The sequence below is a fragment of the Octodon degus genome, unplaced genomic scaffold (assembly GCF_000260255.1).
Source record: "Octodon degus isolate 3935 unplaced genomic scaffold, OctDeg1.0 scaffold00062, whole genome shotgun sequence".
Lineage (NCBI taxonomy): Eukaryota > Metazoa > Chordata > Mammalia > Rodentia > Octodontidae > Octodon > Octodon degus.
The window spans coordinates 7100247-7109959 of NW_004524638.1; positions in this window are offsets into that span (position 1 = coordinate 7100247).

Genomic DNA, 9713 nt, shown 5'->3' on the forward strand with positions numbered 1-9713 from the left:
GGAAGAGTCTACAGGGTGTCTAGGGTCTCACTACTAGATCGGACTCATAGTGATCCTCCTATTTATAGCCTCTCAAGAGCTGGGATTACAGGAGCACACCACCATGCCCAGTCTCAATTGCCATGTCAGTGTGCCCCGGGGGCAGGGCTGGCATAGCAGGCCTGGGGATTAAGGCCCCAGCCCTTGTGCCTGCTTGCAGGTGTTTTAACCTGCTGAGCTATTTGGCCTGCTTTTAACAAAATTTTAAATCAATAATTTTAATGTTCATGAAAGTTCTGATTTTAGATATATGAACTTGTTCAATACATTACAAGTGTTAGTATTTACATCCATATACAAAAGGCATCTCAGATATTAAAGTATTTATATTCATAAAGAAAATAAAGCTCATAAAAGTTGGATAATTTGCTTAGGGTAACATGGATCTCTGACTCTTTCTGATATTTTACATTACATCTTTTTTATTAGTGAAGAAGAGAAGATGACAAGAGAAGTGGTTGAGAAATGAGTGCTGATGATATAAGACAGAGATACAGGAGAGAGACACCTCGGACTGGTGGTCAGGAGAGCTGGGCTCCAGTCACAGGTGGCCACCCATTAGCTCTGTGAAGTAGAATAAGTCACTTCACTTAGCCAGACCCTCTGCCTAGTAGCTGGATTTCTCAAAAACTTCCCCTTAAAAACCTGAACATTGAATTGGCATTATAGTCACAGCTGTAACTGTACCCATACATATACAACAATAAGGAAGGAAAATTTGAAATTTCAAAACCAGCAACAGGAAAATACAGGTAGATAAAAATAAAAACAAAAAAAAATTAAGTTAAATGTAAATGCAAAATTCTGTAATAGATTTATCTTTAAACATTTTAGGCTGGGGAGATGGCTCAGTGGCATAAAAAGTGTCTGCCTGGTGTGTGCAAGGTCCCAAGTTCGGTCCCCAGTACCAGGTGGGGGGAAAAAAACTACCAACATTTTGGCAGCCATTGTAAACAGGGAAATCAAATAGAAAAAACAATGGTTAAGAAAAAGGCTTCAGCCTGCTTAGGCAGATTCAGGGACCAGGGTTCAATCCCCAGAGTGCCATGCCAGCTCTGCCCCTGGGGCGCACTGAAACAGCGACTGAGACTGGGCATGGTGGTGTGCGCCTATAAGCCCAGCGCTTGGGAGGCTGAAAACAGCAGAATAACTATGAGTCCAATCTGTGTAGTGAGACCCTGTAGAGCCTGTACTAAATACAAGAAAAAAAGAAAGAAAGCAAGCAAGCAAGCAAGCAAGCAAGCAAGCAAGCAAGCAAGCAAGCAAGAAAGAAAGAAAGAAAGAAAGCAAGCAAGCAAGCAAGCTTTGGAGTCAGACTTGCTGACCTCAGATCCCAAATCTGCCTACTATTGAACTCAAGTAGATTTTCTCATCTGAAAAATAAAATAATAGACTATATTTCCCAGCAAATATCTATATAGATCAATGTGTAGTTGGTACAAGTACACAGTATAAAAACAGTGGATGTTGATGAGTGTTTTTTTTAATTTTCTATTTTATATAGAATTTAAGCAAAACATTTGATTAGAAACGGGAATTCCTTCTTTAATAATTTTATTGAGAAACAAATAGCAATAAGACAGTTTCAAAGCTGATCAGCAAGACAGTTTAAATAATAAATAGTTTCACATTGTTGTCTCAGTGGTTGTTCATTGTACAAGCTGCACACATGACATCTCCTCCATAAAAACTATTAGAACAAATTTTCTTATTCATTGAATTGAGAGAATGTTAACTGTATATCTCTCCTATTTTGAATATACAGATATGAAATTGTCATTCATTTGTATCCCCTTTTGTTGTTTAGTTTTGTCAGACAATGGTATTCCACTGTCATGCAAATAGTGTAGGTACATGAATTCAGCTAAATGTTCCAATAAAGTCCAGTAGCCCATAATAGTAGTGGGTCATCCGCAGGACTGGCAATGTCAGATAATGTTGACCGGAGCCCTTTACAGCCCAGCATACCAACATGGCTTCACCCCTTATACCTCGTTTTTATACCTTTCTGCTGGATGGTTAAGACCAAGATAATGCAAGACCTATATAACAAGAAATGTAACTTTTGTATCTGACAAGGTCAGTCAAGTTCCCTCAGGATTCCCTGAAACCCTGTATCACAGTTTGTAGATCCTTTGTCAGTGTCAGCCATGTGGATAAGTCATAGCCATTGCTGGACCAATTTGCTCTTTGTGAAAGCCTGAGAGTATGTTTTCTTTCCATGTCACTCTCTTTAGGCACACTCTACATCATCAATCACATTCCTCTGTGGCCCCATAATCTCCTTGATCAGAAAATATGGGACACAACTGAGTTACATGATGTTACAGTATAGGTTCTCCTACGTCCTCAGTCTTCACTGACCTTGAAAGGCCAGGGCCAAAATTTTGGCTGACCTTGCAACCCTTCTTTTTCTCTAATTTTTGGTCTGCAAACTTAGTTTGTTAACCCTCCAGAAGAGAAATTTATTATTACCCTATAACATATGCAGTTGAGTTTAACCTAACTATCTGAATATCAAACATCTTAGGCATAACATGGAACAGGTATTTTCCACCAAGTATTGATATGATAAACTTTAAGTCGCTACAGAATGTGAAGAAAAAAATTTAAAAATAAAAAATATTTTTAAAAATATGAATAAGCACATATTTTTACACAGAAATTTAGAAATCTAATCATATACAGCCTTGTAGAAGGACAGTCCTGTGACTTTTTTTCTTGTCCCTATTTTTCATTTATTACCTTTTTTTAAACAAGCATTTACTTGAGAGACAGTATGACAATAATTGGTATATCATGACAAGCAGTATGTATTTAGAGGACCAGAATGACAGGCATTCCAAGCATGAACCTACTATTACACATTGCTATCTTCAGTGCAGTTACTTAGTTCACAGGTAAGCATATATATCAGCATATATAGTCAGAGAATCCTACCAATTAGCTGCTAGTTTCAAAAATTTGCTGATATTTCTCAGGATCATTGCCTTACCCATCTTGTGTGTATAAATATATGGCTTTGCCCCTTTCATGTTTCCTAGCTTTTCTCCTTGCCCTCTCTTCATTGTCTAATCCTCAAGTTTTTGCTTTCCTTTTAATTGTGTCATACCTTTTCATTTGCATTTCTTCTTTTGAGTTCTTACACTAAGGAGACTATATGAAATTTATATATATATGGTTCTAGTTTATTTCACTTATGAGTGTATCTTCAAGTGGCATCCACTTAAATGTACTTTGAAATTACCATTCTTTATAGCTGAGTAATACTTCATTGTACAAAAATACCGTATCTTTTTCAACCATTCCTCAGGTGATGGGCATCTTGATTGTTTCCAAGATTTGGCTATCACAAATTGTGCTGCCATAAACATAGGTGAACATATATCATTATGATATGACGTTTTCAGTTCCTCCAGGAAAACTCCCAGTAGGGGGATAGTTGGTTTGAATGGGATTTCCAGTCCTAGTTTTTTAAGGAGTCTCCATACTGATTTCCATAATGGTTGTACCAGTCTACATTACTACCAGTGGTGGAGAAGAGTTCCTTTGTCCCCACAGTCTCTCCAACATTTGTTGTTAGTTCATTTTTTTTTTAATGATAGCCATTCTTTCTGGAGTGAGATGGTATCTCAGTGTTGTTTTAATTTGGATTTCACGGATGGCTTGTGGTGTGGAGCATTTTTTCATATATTTATTTGCTTCTTTAATTTCATCCTCTGAGAAGTGTTTGTTCATCTCAGATGCCCATTTCTGGATTGGGTCTTTAAATTTTGGGGCTCTAATGGTTCTTAGTTCTTTATAATTTCTAGAGAGAAGACCTTTGTCTGAGTGCTTATTAGTTAAGATATTTTTCCCAATTTGTGTGTTGTCTTTTCACTTTGTTGGTAATTTATTTTGATGTGCAAAAATTTCTCAATAAGAGTAGGTCCCAGTTGTTAATTCTTTCAACTATTACCATGCGATTTGATTTTCTGTTCTTGAACTCTTTGCCTACCCCTATGTCTTCAAGAGTTCTTCCTACTTTCTCTTCCAGGAGACTTAGTGTTTCTGTTTTAATGTTTAGATCTTTAATCCATTTTGACTTTAGCTTAGTGCATGGTGATAGACTTGGGTCAAGCTTTAGTTTTCAGCATGTAGAGAGCCAGTTTTTCCAACACCATTTGTTAAAGAGGCTATCTTTCTTCCAGTAAGCATGTTTGGCCCCTTTGTCAAAGATCAGGTGTCTTGAGTGTGTTTGCAGAGGCTTCAGTGTCTTCTAATCTATTCTATTGATCCTCAGGTCTATTTTGTTGCCAATATCATGCTGATTTTATCACAGTAGCTTTCTAGTGTAATTTCAAGTCAGGAATTGTTATTCCTCCTGCCTTGTCTTTGTTGCCCAACATTTCCTTTTCTGGTTTCAAAAGAAATCGGAATTCCAAATGAGTCCCATTTTTACAGCACAATTAATAATATTTTGTAACTGCTATGACACTTATCAGTGACTTATAGTTCATTAAGTGCATGGGGAAATAAGGATCAAGGTGTTTAGAGCTAAAATTTTAAATGTTCCATAAACACTCATTGAATGACAAGGTACTCCTTGTTGAATGACTGTACTATAATTAATGTTAATAAATTATTAATAAACTAATAAGAGTTCATGGTTACAACATCTTCCAAACTGTTTCTTAGCATATGTTCTCAAGAGAATATATCTGATTCAGAAAGAGTTGATGAGAATATATATATTTTTAAAAAGCAACTCTCAACCAGTCCTGGCAGTGCACTTCTGTAATCCTAGCATTCTGGGAGGGTGATGCAGAGGGACTGCAAATTTGAAGCCAGCCTATGCAATTTAGCAACTTGGAAAGAACTGCACCTCAAAGTCACAAGGAAAAGTAAAAAGAGCTGGGCATGCATCTCAGTGCATAAGCTTTAGGTTCAATCTCCACTTTTGGAAAAAAATAAGGATCCTACAAATACCAAACTTTAGTGAGACACACAGGTCCTTTGTGTCTGAGGATTCAGTACTGTGCGCATTCGTACCAATGGTTGTCATTCCATAAGCCTTGATGGTGCACCTGCTGTGTCACATTGCCTACTAAATGCTAGGGATGCAAGAGTGGGTACAACATAAGGTCCCAGGAAACAGAACATATCAAGGTTAACCATAATGTGTTCCACAACTTCAAGAAAAATAATAAAACAGAAGACATGCCCTAATAAATGTGCGACACCTAGTACATTTAAGAGTTATAAGAGCTCTACAGATTGAAAGTGCTACAGAATCCAGAGGGTGAGATTACACAGGCTGAAATCCTTCCAACCAGATACCATGTGCAGAGCACACAAATGGAAAAGCCATTCTGGAACTGCCATACCTGTGTTCTGTGTCTCCCATTTCAAAGCCATTGTGAACTATGTCAACAAAAATAAATTCTATAATAGACTCTAATGAAAGTCTCAGACAATTCAAATCCTTCTTGGTGCTTGACACCCATCCTATGGAATACTTGCCATGTGTCAACTCGGATAGAACACAGCAGCCAATATTTAAACATTCCATCTCCTCACGTCATCTTTTTGAAATGCACCCAATTCATCTTGTGTGTGGTGAAAGATGTGGTCGGGTTTCTGAAAGATGAAATCATTCAAACATAATCCAGCTACCACAGGCAAGATATTGCTGTATTAATATTTGATTCAAAGAATTGTGGGGCTGATTATCAATAATTCAGCCATCATTTAATATCAGAGACATGGAATGTGTCTGATGGTTGTATTAGTTTATACATTAGAGTGACTAAGATGTAGCATGTTATTGCCATTGTCACATTTCTTATGTCATACAGTGACAGCATGGTTTATGAAAACTGAGATGATATAACTATTTTGTCACCTAGATCTGTAAACATTTGGGAAAAGCTAGACCAGTTCTGAGAGGAGTTGTAAAGGGAAATATAGACTAGAAGTCTATGATAGTGTGGATCCTTCCAAGAGAAGCAGTTGCTGATATGGGATTCAAGAGCAAGTTGTTTTTTTGGAAGAACAAGTAGCAGGAACATGGATGAGACAGAGGAGTCAGCCAGTTAAGGTATGTATGAAACCAGTGATGGGGGCCAGGGAGATAGCTTGGTGGTCTAAATACCTGCCTGGAAAGTGCAAGGACCTGGGTTAAATCCCCAGTACCACATACCATGCCAGCCCCTTACCAAGCCAGCCACCAAAACTGGGCAAGGTAGCACATGCCTGTAATCCCAGCACTGGAGAGACTGAGACAGGAGAATTACTGAGTCTGAGCTGTGGTGTCTCTCTGAGAGCTATATTAGGGCAGTACTTGGTCATTTAAACATAACCTGCAAAACTGAATTTGTTTCCAAACATTCTGCTTTAGCCTATTTATTTTCCACACCAAAAATGTAGTCTTTCTTTTACATTCCTTTTCTAGGTTGAGCTACTGGTGAGCTAAAACCAATTTGCTCCAGAAAGAAACTTAGGCCTTAGGCAAGCAGATCTAAGCACAAGGAGACTACTCCACAAAAAGAGGACAGTAGAGTTAGTGTTTTCAACAAGATGCTTAAATAAATCCCAAGCATACCAGAGTTTGAGAACTGCATCTTAAAAAAAATCCAATAAGTTGCAATATATGCCTTTGCGCACATTGGCTCACTGTAGAGACTGCCAAGGGAGTATGACAGCCTTTGAATGCCAGGCAAGACCCTGGCACTCTCTTGGAAACACTAAGCCGCTCTTCTTGATTTCTGAACACAAAAATAGGATTTCAGGAAGATTTTTCTGGCCACCATCAACCAAAAGGATTAGAAAACAGCAAATCAGAACCAGGAACACAATATCAAACTATTACAAAGGCAAAACAGAAACACCAAAATGAAATCTAGGATTTGGAGACATATTTACGTACATTGATGGACACTGATCCGGATCATTCCCAGAATGCCAAGCCCTGATCTCTGGTGGTCTAGGGCTTTTGTATGGTGTTCAAGTAAGAAATTCAAAGAAGGTACAAAAGTGGGACACAACAGCATGGCAGCTCTGACTAGTTAGCAGGGTGAGATCATGGGTTATAGGGCTGGATTAATGACCATCAGTTACAAGACTTGATTAATGACCACAAAGTTTGGTACAGTCAGGTTTCCTGTATATTCAGTTACCCTCTCATGGTCACAGGGGTCATGAAAGTAATTACAAAGCCATGAAGCAGGTACAGAGCTAGACAGTTTCAAAAGAACAAAGTTTTTAAAAGAATGATCTCGTATTGATATGTTGAACTTTAAGTCCCTACAGAATATAATAAAAAACATTTAAAAATTAGAATATATTTCAAAAATAGGCATAAAGAATTATATACTTCTTATGTTTACACATAAGTCCAAAAATCTCACCATATACAACCTTGAAGCAGGACAGTCCCACAATATTCCTTTTCCTGTCCCTTGATTTCATTCACCACCCCCTTCTTCTTGAACAGCCATCTACCTTAGAGACATCATAGCAGCAACTGCATGTCATGACAAGCAGCCCATATTCAGAAGACCAGAATGACAGGCACTCCAAGCATGAAACTACTATTACAAATTACCAACTGCAGTGCAGTAGCTTAGTTCACAGGTATCAGTATATACAGTTAGTCAGGGTGAGAATCTTTCCAATTAACTGCTAGATTCAAAAATTTTCTGAAGATTCTCAGGATCATTGCCTTGCCCATCTTCTACATATAACTGTATGGCTTGACTTATTCATGTTTCTTAGCTCCTCTCCATTCCCTCTCTTGATTAGTTGCACAGGTCTTGCTTTACCTTGGTCTTAATCACCCAGCAGAAAAGTATAAAAATGAAATATAAGAAAAAAAGCCATGCTGTTATGTTGAGCTGTAGGGGACTCAGGTCAACAATTTCTGACATTGCCAGTGAAATGGAAGACCCAATACTATTATGGACTACTGGACTCTTTTAGAATATTTTGCTGAGTTTACACACCTATAATATTCAAATAATGGAATTTAACAAAAAAAGGGGATAGAGATGAATGTTCATTTTGTATCTGTGTATTCAAAGTGGTTAGGATAGATATATAGTTACATTCTCTTAATGAATAGAGTGATTTGTTCTAATGGTGTTTGTAAAAAGGATATCATGTCCGCATCTTGTACAGCAATTAACCACTAGGAAGAATGTATGCAATGTGTTAATTATTGAAACTGTCCTACCAATTTGATTTGAAACAGTCTCATTGCTATTTGTTTATCAATAAAATTATGGGGGAAAAAATAAGATAAAAAATAGAATGATCTCTCTAGTACAGCTTTTGCCCTTTCAAAATGAGAAGTGTTTACCAGTTTCTTTGGGTTGATACCCACGGTTTAAAATCTTCTGACTTGGGGCTGAGGAGATGGCTCAGTGGAATAAGCACTTCCCTGGCAAACTCCAGGGCCTGAGTTCAATCCCTCGTTCTGCAAAACAAAAAATGTTCTCAATCATTTTTCCCATTTTGTATCCTAAATTAGGATCAAACCCATCTCAGTTGGCCTGATCTTGAGCTGAGTTTCAAGTGCCTACTATAGGCAAAAGACATTCAGAAATTACCTCTCCTGACTTTGCAAAGTACAAAATTCTAACCAGTTTCATTTCTTTTATTTTTTACTCATTCTTCTGGTTCCTAAGAAATTATTAAGGATTTGTTTTCACCTTACTATGAGAAAGTTGGGGGGGGGGGGCAGGTTCATCTCTGTAACAATAAGCTTTTAAATCAGAGCTAAAAAGTTTTGATGCTTGGAGATCCAAGACAAGACGCTAAACACAGAAATGTATTTTCTCATCTTCTAGGTGGATCACAAGATTTTCTGAGATACTTAATGTGCCCAGGGTCATACCTGGTTTCTATCTCTGTCTCTATCCATAGATAACATGCCAGTCTTGACCTATACCCAAAATAGTTTAATTTGCAATCTTGTTTTGTACCTGAAATCAATCTCAAGGCCTCAAGCGTATCAAGTAGATGTCATGCCACTGAGCTACATCCCCAGGCCCCTAATTCTCAGTTTTAAGGGCCATTAAGAACATGCCTTAGCAAATGTTAAGGATCAAGATAGTATTGTCATTCTTGGCCTTTTCTACCTTTGAATGAAATTCTAATTGCAATTCATATGCCATTTGGCTGCCAATCCTTACACCAATAGTCATTCATCCATATTATCCTTTCACAACTGACACAAATCCAGGTGATGTTTCTCCAGTTATCCTTGGAAGGACCATCTATGGTGATCCTTATGGCTGTGGACATTTTAAATGGCAGTTTACCAGTTTAACCAAAACTATTCAAAGATCTTCAATTGAGACTAGAGATGTTTTGAAGATCAGAGAAATGAGAATAATCTTGTGGGGAATTTTCAGAACATACCTAACATATCTCTTCCTCAGCTAGTTCTAAATAAGTTGGGAGATAAGATAATAAGTAGCAGGTAGAAGACTGAAATATCACCTTTCCAGTCTGGGCACATGTGTTACCCCATCACCAAGGGATTTGGTTCGAAATTTTCTTTCATGTACATGTAAAGGAACCCAAAACCTGTGCAGAAGAAGCAGAGGGCTTACTAGAACCTTGAGTGTCTGCTATCTCTGTTATCACCAATGTCACTGGTACTCCTTTTGGAACCAATGCATTCTTAGTTA